This window comes from Nicotiana tabacum, chromosome 20 (assembly GCF_000715075.1).
Source record: "Nicotiana tabacum cultivar K326 chromosome 20, ASM71507v2, whole genome shotgun sequence".
NCBI lineage: Eukaryota > Viridiplantae > Streptophyta > Magnoliopsida > Solanales > Solanaceae > Nicotiana > Nicotiana tabacum.
The window spans coordinates 155,748,816-155,757,180 of record NC_134099.1 but is presented as its reverse complement, the minus strand read 5'-3'; the positions used below and the strand labels follow the sequence as shown (position 1 = coordinate 155,757,180).

The 8,365-nt window shown below is 31.9% G+C and overlaps 1 non-coding gene and 1 pseudogene across 1 annotated transcript; both read right to left on the bottom strand.

Annotated features, from left to right (window-relative positions):
* Positions 1–230: 230 nt before the first annotated feature.
* Positions 231–312, bottom strand: TRNAS-AGA (transfer RNA serine (anticodon AGA)). Its single transcript has one exon. It is a non-coding gene; the product is annotated as a tRNA-Ser (tRNA).
* A 1,130-nt stretch (positions 313–1,442) lies between these two features.
* LOC107768254 (auxin-responsive protein IAA13-like) lies at positions 1,443–4,414 on the bottom strand (annotated as a pseudogene).
* Between the last annotated feature and the right edge of the window lie 3,951 nt (positions 4,415–8,365).

The following is an 8,365-nucleotide window of genomic DNA, read 5'->3' as shown; positions in this document are numbered from 1 at the left end:
ATCATTAACCAAATATTTAAAAAAATGTTAACTCCCTAAATAAGCTTACAAAAGTTCTGTTAATATACTTAGATGTAGCATAATTTATGTGCTCAATTTTTTGGAAAATATATTAGCCATTTTTTTTTTGAAATAAGAATATATATGTACCATTTAAAACTTCTCCAACAGAATCTGTAAAATGCAAGTCAAAATACCAAGTAAAAAAAATATGTAATAAAGCAGCCAAACGTGGTCGGCAGGATTCGAACCTGCGCGGGCAAAGCCCACATGATTTCTAGTCATGCCCGATAACCACTCCGGCACGACCACTTGGTACTACAAAATTACTTCATATTATATATATTTTCTGTTTATAATACCACAACAACAACCCAACCTATTCCCACAAGTGGGGAGGGTAGGATGTATTTGTTGATTTGGTTTCCCAATCTTTGCATTTTTAACATTCAGAGTACATTAGTTCCTCTATTCAAGTGTTTTCCTTCTTTTTGTTGTTGGATATCTCGTTCATTACATCTTCTTTTTGTTTTACAATCCTTTAGTAAGTTACAGTCAAATTAAATTCGAAAAGGTCAACCTTTGTTGAAGTTCTACCCTTCTATGAATATTAGGAAGGAGAGATTATTCCAATTTCGAAACAAGGACTTTGGCATAGAATGGGCGAAATCTCGGGCTCGAGTACGCACTATTCTAGTTCTCTCGCAGAAGAGAAATCAAAAGTAACTCATTCCATGAAGTTATCGCGATTCGCACGCATTTATATGTCTTATAAAGATCTGTAGTACAATGCCAAAGGTCTTGTTATATATCTTTGAGTTTAAATTGTTCTATCTTAAGTGAAATTGAGATTGTAATTATTATTTTTGATTGGAGGATAATCATTTCTAATTTGGTTAGTCCGATGTTGAATAAGGTCGTCGACGACAAGAGAAGGTTGCTCAAGTGGTAAACACCCTTCATCTCCTACTTTGAAATTGTACGTTCGGTCTTGCCCGGAGAATGTAATATTCGTGTATATCCTCGTGTAGAAGAAAGTTAGAACAAAAGAAAGACTACTGAAGATAATTTCACACTTTCTATATCAGAAAATTCCAGGCTGGCTGATTTGGAAAGGCTCGAGAAACTGGACCAAAAGATTGAGAAACTTGAAAAGTATTTGATTAAGAAAATCGTTCAATTACAATTCAAGATTGGTGCAAAAGATCCGAAATTTGTACTTGAAATGGATGTAACTAGTAACTAGTCGTATTTAAGTATAGAAATTGGACTTACTGGTCTAATATTTAAATATTGAAAATGGCTTTGTCTTCATAATTTGACCTAGGAAAATAGACAAAACAAGAACTTAGCATATGATCTAGTGAAGTAAGTATGTGTTAAGCTGGGTAAAGTTCATAATTTTTTGTTTAAAAGAAAAATCATTAAAATTTCAATAAATTTTAAAATTTGAACTCATAAAGATAAAAGTGCAATGTATTAGGAGTAACAACATAAAGATTGAACTCATCAAGTTTAACTTCTGACTCAACCTGTACGAAAGATAAAAGAGCATTTCCATATATACATTATGAGACAAAAAAGTTCAATTAAGCACGGATTCGTGTATCAACTATAAGAGGGATTTCAAGAACTACCCTCAACGAGGCTTACATTAAAAAAAGAAGCTAATTTAGACAGAAAAATGGGTACAAAACAAAATTTGCAACCATAGAAAAGTATCAAATTAAAATGTCTAGACAATGAATAGATTGGTTTTGTTTTGTGTCTCTCCATTGTTTTATCCGATTCTTCTTCTACATACCAACTCCATTGGCTTCATTATTCTTAGCCTTTCCACAGTGCTGAGAAACATCCTAGAAGACAATGCAAAAAAATATGTAAGAACCAATGAGGAGAATGGAATTGCATAATTTCCATGCTTTTGTATGACAAGATTTTAACTAACTATAGAGCACTAAGGACAGCTATGCGCACAAAGCATCTTGCGTCTATGCAGGGTCCAGAAAAGGATCGAACTCCTAGGATCGTTACAGGCAGTCTACGTTCCCTAATGCAAGCATTAATGGCTAGGTCACACGAAAATAATTTTACCGTTATTCTAAAGCTCCCCTTCAAAGTACGATAATTATAAAGAGAATTTCTTAACCCCATGGAACATCTCCCACAAGCATCCAATCTCCATCTTTATCCTCATATGTAAGAACAAACTCGGATGATCCATCCAAAAGCTTATAGGACTTTGTCAATTCTTCCTTTTCTTTATGACCTATTTAAAATAGCACAAATGCAATTGAGCATTATACAATCACTAATAAGAACAATCACACTAACATACAATTAACTCGTCGATAGGGATTTAACTAATTAATCATATACATGCTCGCACTATAGAGAATTTTGTCACTATCAAGTAATACTTTTTTTTTGGTAATAACGGTGAAATTACCATTAACAGTCAAAACATACACCTAAAGAGCACCTAATAACTATATCCACACCTTCAAGTAATATATTTTAATTATATTTTAGATAAGCTGATAGTGCAAAAATAATTTTGCAATACAAACTCTCTTAATCCCAAACTAATTAAGGCAACATGATTTTAAAGCGAATGTAATAATTTAACTAAAGGTAGTCTGGTGCACAAAGCATCCATCATTCACGCAGGATTCAGAGAAGGGTCGCACCCCATAGGGTGTAATATAGACAACCTACTCTAATGCAAGTATTAATAATTGTTTTCGAGGTTATAACCCATAATCTATATGTCACATGTAGTAACGTAGATAACTTTACCATTGTTCCAAGGCTAGCTCCCATTTAAATATAGTAGTTTAACTAATGGAAACATAGTTTACAAGAAGAATTCATACTTTTGATTGATTTGAAGAACATTTCCTCCAAAGTTTTGGCTAAGGTTTTATAGCAAGAATGAGCATTCAAATCCACCATTCTTGTAATTGGCAATCCATCCATATTCACCTACGCAAACCCTAGTTGTCCTCTTTCTTTGACAGTAGCAACATCATTCTTGGTATTTTCATGATTTTTCTTTTTCTTGGAATTCTCATGATTTTTCTTTTGAAACTTGGAATTCTCTTCCTTTTCGTTTCCAGCAACTACATTTTCTTGTTCAACATTTGTAACCTTTGATTGGTTAACCAAACTGTTCATCCTGTAAGTTCTTACTGGTGGCCATCCCACAACCTGACTGCTTCAAAAATGCAAATGTGTCAATTATATATACTCCTCTCCACCCATCAAGTATTATATGTACTCTATTTTTATTAACGGTTCTAACTTAAAAGCTAACATGTCAAAAGGGGAAAGAGAGACAAGATGTTCAACGTACTCCCTCCGTTCACTTTTATTTGTCAAGTATTCTAAAAATAAATTTTTATTTTTACTTGTCACTTTTCGTATATCAAGAGAAAAATAATTTATTTTTCCTGTTTTATCCTTAGTATTAATTACTAATATATTCCAAATTATTTTCTAAATTCATTAAGACTATACCACAATTAATATGAGTATCATGGTAAATTATACACTTTATTTATTGTTTCTTAAGGGACGTCCAAAGCTCAAAGTGGACAAGTAAAAGTGAACGGAGAGAGTATTTACCAAATTAATTTATATATATGAAAAAAATATCTCGTTATATATGTATTTAACCAAAAAATAGAATATGTTATTGATAGAATAGTCTAATAAACACCTTTACTTGTCCCGTTTTGTTATCATGGTTATTATACTCCACGGGATTTTAACCAAATTAAATACTAGTAGTTGTTAAAACACACTGCTTTAAGTTGAATATGAAAGTATTTACTCGTTATGGAAACTCTAGGTATCAAAGTGTGGACTTCAAGTTGGCCACGCAATAACAACCTCTAACTCCCCAAATCATTACAACAGGAGGAGGTGTTGCCTATCAACTTACCTTGTCAAGAGGTGACAGAAGCTCAACAAAAAGTTTAGTCTAAATCTACTTAAACAACCTAAAAATGTCCCTAGCAACCACAGTATTCCCCACCACCCACACATCAAATCAAGAAAAGAAGAAAAATAATTAAAAATAAAAACCTGAAAGTTGAAAGTGAATATAGAGTAGGCAGCTAACCTTAAGGGAAGAATGGACCAATAAATATAATTGCTAAGTGACAGAAATGAAACTATGCATAAAGTACAAAACCTTTGGCCTATTTTTGTAAGTATTATGGCAAATATAATGGTAGAATATTATCTTATGTCAGAATAACGAGCAAAAGAGATTCTTTAGCAAATAGTATATAGTATAATCAAGCTCAGTTTCATCAGAATAAGATGAAGACTCTGAAGTACACGTGTCCATTTTTGACACACTTGAACTTGTATCTTCACCAACTAGTAAACCAAGGGTTGTTTCCATGAGAAGGGGTTCAAGATTGTTATAAGAAACAGTTCAATAAAGGGATCGGATGAGAATATAATGAAGTGATGTTGGGAGAGAATAAGAGAACTAGAGAAGTAAAGGTGAAAGGAGAAGAGAGAATGTATAGAGGGTTTAACGTAGCTTAAAAAGCAGGCCGAAGTTGAGAAGCAGAGTCAATATTTGAAATTTATGAGTTCGGAAATCTAATATGCTTCGAGTTATTGGGTTCCGACAAATATTATTGGATTCGGATGAATATATCTAGTAAGTATTGTTTAAATTTTATATTTGTATTAAAAAACTTATTATATATTCATAAATATTTCTGCCATTAAACAATAGCAGACAAGATCTCCTACTGATGGTTATGTCTTCCATTGAGCCAATAACAATGGCAGACAAGAACAGATCAATTCTGTCTCTTCAAGTTTCATTTACATTCGTTTCCACTTCAGTTTGATTTATATGGCCATGTGTTTGACTTTACTAGAAAGTGTTTTTCCATGTCCCCGGATTTCAGGGGCGGATGTTGCCTTTGGGTTATGTGTTTAAGTAGGCGTTTGGACATGAATTCCAAAAAAAATTTAAAATTTGAAATTTCACTAAAATTTGAATTGATGATGAAGTAGTGTTTGGTTATAATTTTTGCAAAATATTTGGATGTCTTTGTTTTCAAAATCATGAAACATGATTTATATCCCACAACTTATAAAAAATATCAAAACTACCCCAATTTGATTATCCTACTTGAAATAACAAATCAAACATGTTATTGTTTAACTGTTATCATATTCTGCTTTAGTGCCATACAGAGAGATGCAAAGTCAATATCACATTTTCTAACATAGTCAGCTTTCCACTGCTATTACCACTGTTACCAAACATGTAGGTTAATAATTGATGGGGTCATTTTATAAATTTTAAAAGTATAGGGTAAATTTGTAAACTTAAAAACTAGCAAATTCTCATTTTCAAGTGAAATTGGAAAAATTGGGAGGATTTTGATAACCAAACATTGTTTTCAAAACAAAATTTGGAAAAAAGGAAAAATTTTGTATATCCAAACGGGCTCTAAATATATTCATAATTTTCAACATAGAGTATAAATTTATTTGTGAAAATCTATTAAAATTTCAATAAGTATTAGGTTGAACCTATAATTTTAACAGTATAATGAGTTTGATAAATAATTAAATTTATTTTTTTGTAAAATAATTCCATATCTTGCAAATATCTTGTCCAACATCAACAATGTAATTTTTTTTATACTTGCAGGTCGCCTAAAAAGTATATACAATTAATCCTTCACAAAATATAAGATTTCTATTCTTGAAAATAATAAGATAAATTTCTTGCTATAATAGATAAAGATGACTTAATAACGTAAAAACTTTAAATCATATGTAGATATTAGTTAAACTCTTTAATTATTCGACTCCTATTAAGTAAACTACTCTACTAGTCTACTATCCAAACCATATAAGATTGGAGTTTTTTCTTCTTCTACTTTACCTTACATCATAAACTTTTAGTGAAAATTTTCATGTTTAATTATATTTAAACAAAAAATATGGATTCCTTTTGATCCTTTTAGTCATATTTGTTAAAGATGAAAATTAATTGTTAAAACAAATTTCACGAGGTTTTTCCAAACTTCAATTTTAAGTATTTTATTACTTCTTAAATTCCACTCAAATATTATCGAACGACCGCTAAAAGCTCGAGACGAGAAAGATAAAAGCATGTCGCATCAAAGAAACAAGCAGACACAAGTCACAGGATTCGTAAAATGTCAAATGTCACGTAATTCGACAAGTCAAGCAGCTGACCAGGAAAGTACATTTTCACTTTAATTCTTTTGTCCTTTTTATATTTAATCTATATCTATATCAATATTATTATAAAGTGAAAAGCGTTAAAAGTTAAATTACATATGTCTTTAATAATTAAATATTCTACTTAAAAAATAAATAAAAAGAAAAGGGTGCTATAATAGTTTTAAGAAGTGTCTTTTCTTAAAGAGCTGTGCCCTTTCATTTGGGAAAGGGTCAAATACGGTTAAGGGAATCTAATCTTCATATCCGAAAAATAAAAGACCCAAAATCCCATTCCTCAAATCAGATTATTTAATATGGAGTATTTAGTGAATTGGTATCTTCTTCACTGTTTTAATTTTGATTGTTATTGAGCATTTATGTTGGTAATTTAATAGAAATGTTATAAGACGTGAAAAAAAGATTATGGGTTATTTTACTTTGCTAACACTTGAGGGGGAAAATCTCCATACCCCGATCAAGTGCATGAAAAAGGACTTGGATTCTAATGTGCTACATACATTTTTCATCCTTTAATTGAACTTATTCATTTTTCTCATTTGTATTATTTTCAAGTGAATATTTAATTTAGTGAGAAATTACTATATCCAATGTGACATCATGGTGTAATAATTTAATTGATTGTTGGTGTTAGATTAATTTAACAACGATTGCTCTCTGAACTCTTAATTTACAATCTATGTTTACCTTTCTTATATAAGTGTAGTTATTCACTGGCGGTATTTTAAATGCAAAAATAATAATTAATTTGAGATGTGATGTAAGGCATTGCATTTATATATGGTAAAACATGATTTGCTCGGAATTAATATCTAACACTTGCTGCTCTTAGAGTGCCATGTTCATAATAATTATGATTTATTTTGTCTATTTATTGGTTGTTGAGTTTCTTTTTAATATAGAAAGGTATTAAAAAGAGGGTGAGTGAGAAATGGAGGGAAATGAAAATTTTGAGTAAAATTTTAAGTTTCCCTCTTCTTTTAATGAGACATTGTCCCTCATTGGTAGAGGAAAAGAAGTTTTGTGGGTTTATATACAGATGCACTTCATGTAGCTCTTAAAGAGTTAAGAAGAAGACAAACCTCGCGCCGTCGTCGTTGCTCGCTCGGCTTCGGCTACGGCTTCGGACCAAATTTATTTGTTAATAGTAAATATTAACGTAATAATATCCGTGTTTGTAACGGATATGTTCCAATCCATGCATTTGTGCGTCTCCCACCATTGCCAAATGCTTGCTCCATAATAGCAAGTGATTACTGTCACACCTCCTTTTTGCGCGCCCCGCCCCGAAGGGTAAAATGCGCGAGGGAGTTTTTCCAATTTAAGTGACAATATTCGAAATGAGATTATTTATTTAATTCAGAGTCGCCACTTGGGAAAGGTTTGGCTTTTGGTGTCCCAAGTCACCGGTTTATCTTGAATCCCAAATCGAGGAAATTTTCGACTTTTCCAAATGAAGTCTGCGAACCAGAAATTCTAAGTAAGGAATTCTGTTGACCCGAGGGAAGATGTTAGGCACCCTCGAATCCCGTGGTTCTAGCACAGTCGCTTAAATTGTTATAATAGCTAGATATCTGATTTAAATACATGTTATGAATTACGTGCTTTTATTAAGTTTAAACCGCTTTTATTATTATCATTTATTTTTATAGAATTACAACGTCGTGAAAATGCATCTCGAACCACGTCACAATCAATGCACTCGTGGTTGTCGACACACTTTGACTCCGTTGAGATTTGGATTCGGGTCACATCAATGTGCACCCATGTTTAAGAAGGTTAAATTATTAAAAGTGCGCCTAGAGCAGCTAGCGTATTGTTATTTTAGGAAGGCCGCAAAATTCGCTAAACGGCTTTTCCCGAATTCTAAGCATTTTAATATATACATTTAGAGGGCCCCGCAGCTTGTGCATTTTTGTTTGTCGAGGCTCGTCTTATTTTTATTTAAAAGGATAAACCTACAGTGACTACATTTCTATTATGTTCGTCTCTAATAAAATGAAAGAAGGAGAAATACACGCTAATTACATGCTTGACCAACTTCGGATTCTTATTTGATTATCTGATTTTATGAGGCGTGAATTGTTTTGTGCCTTATTTCATAGATGAACAT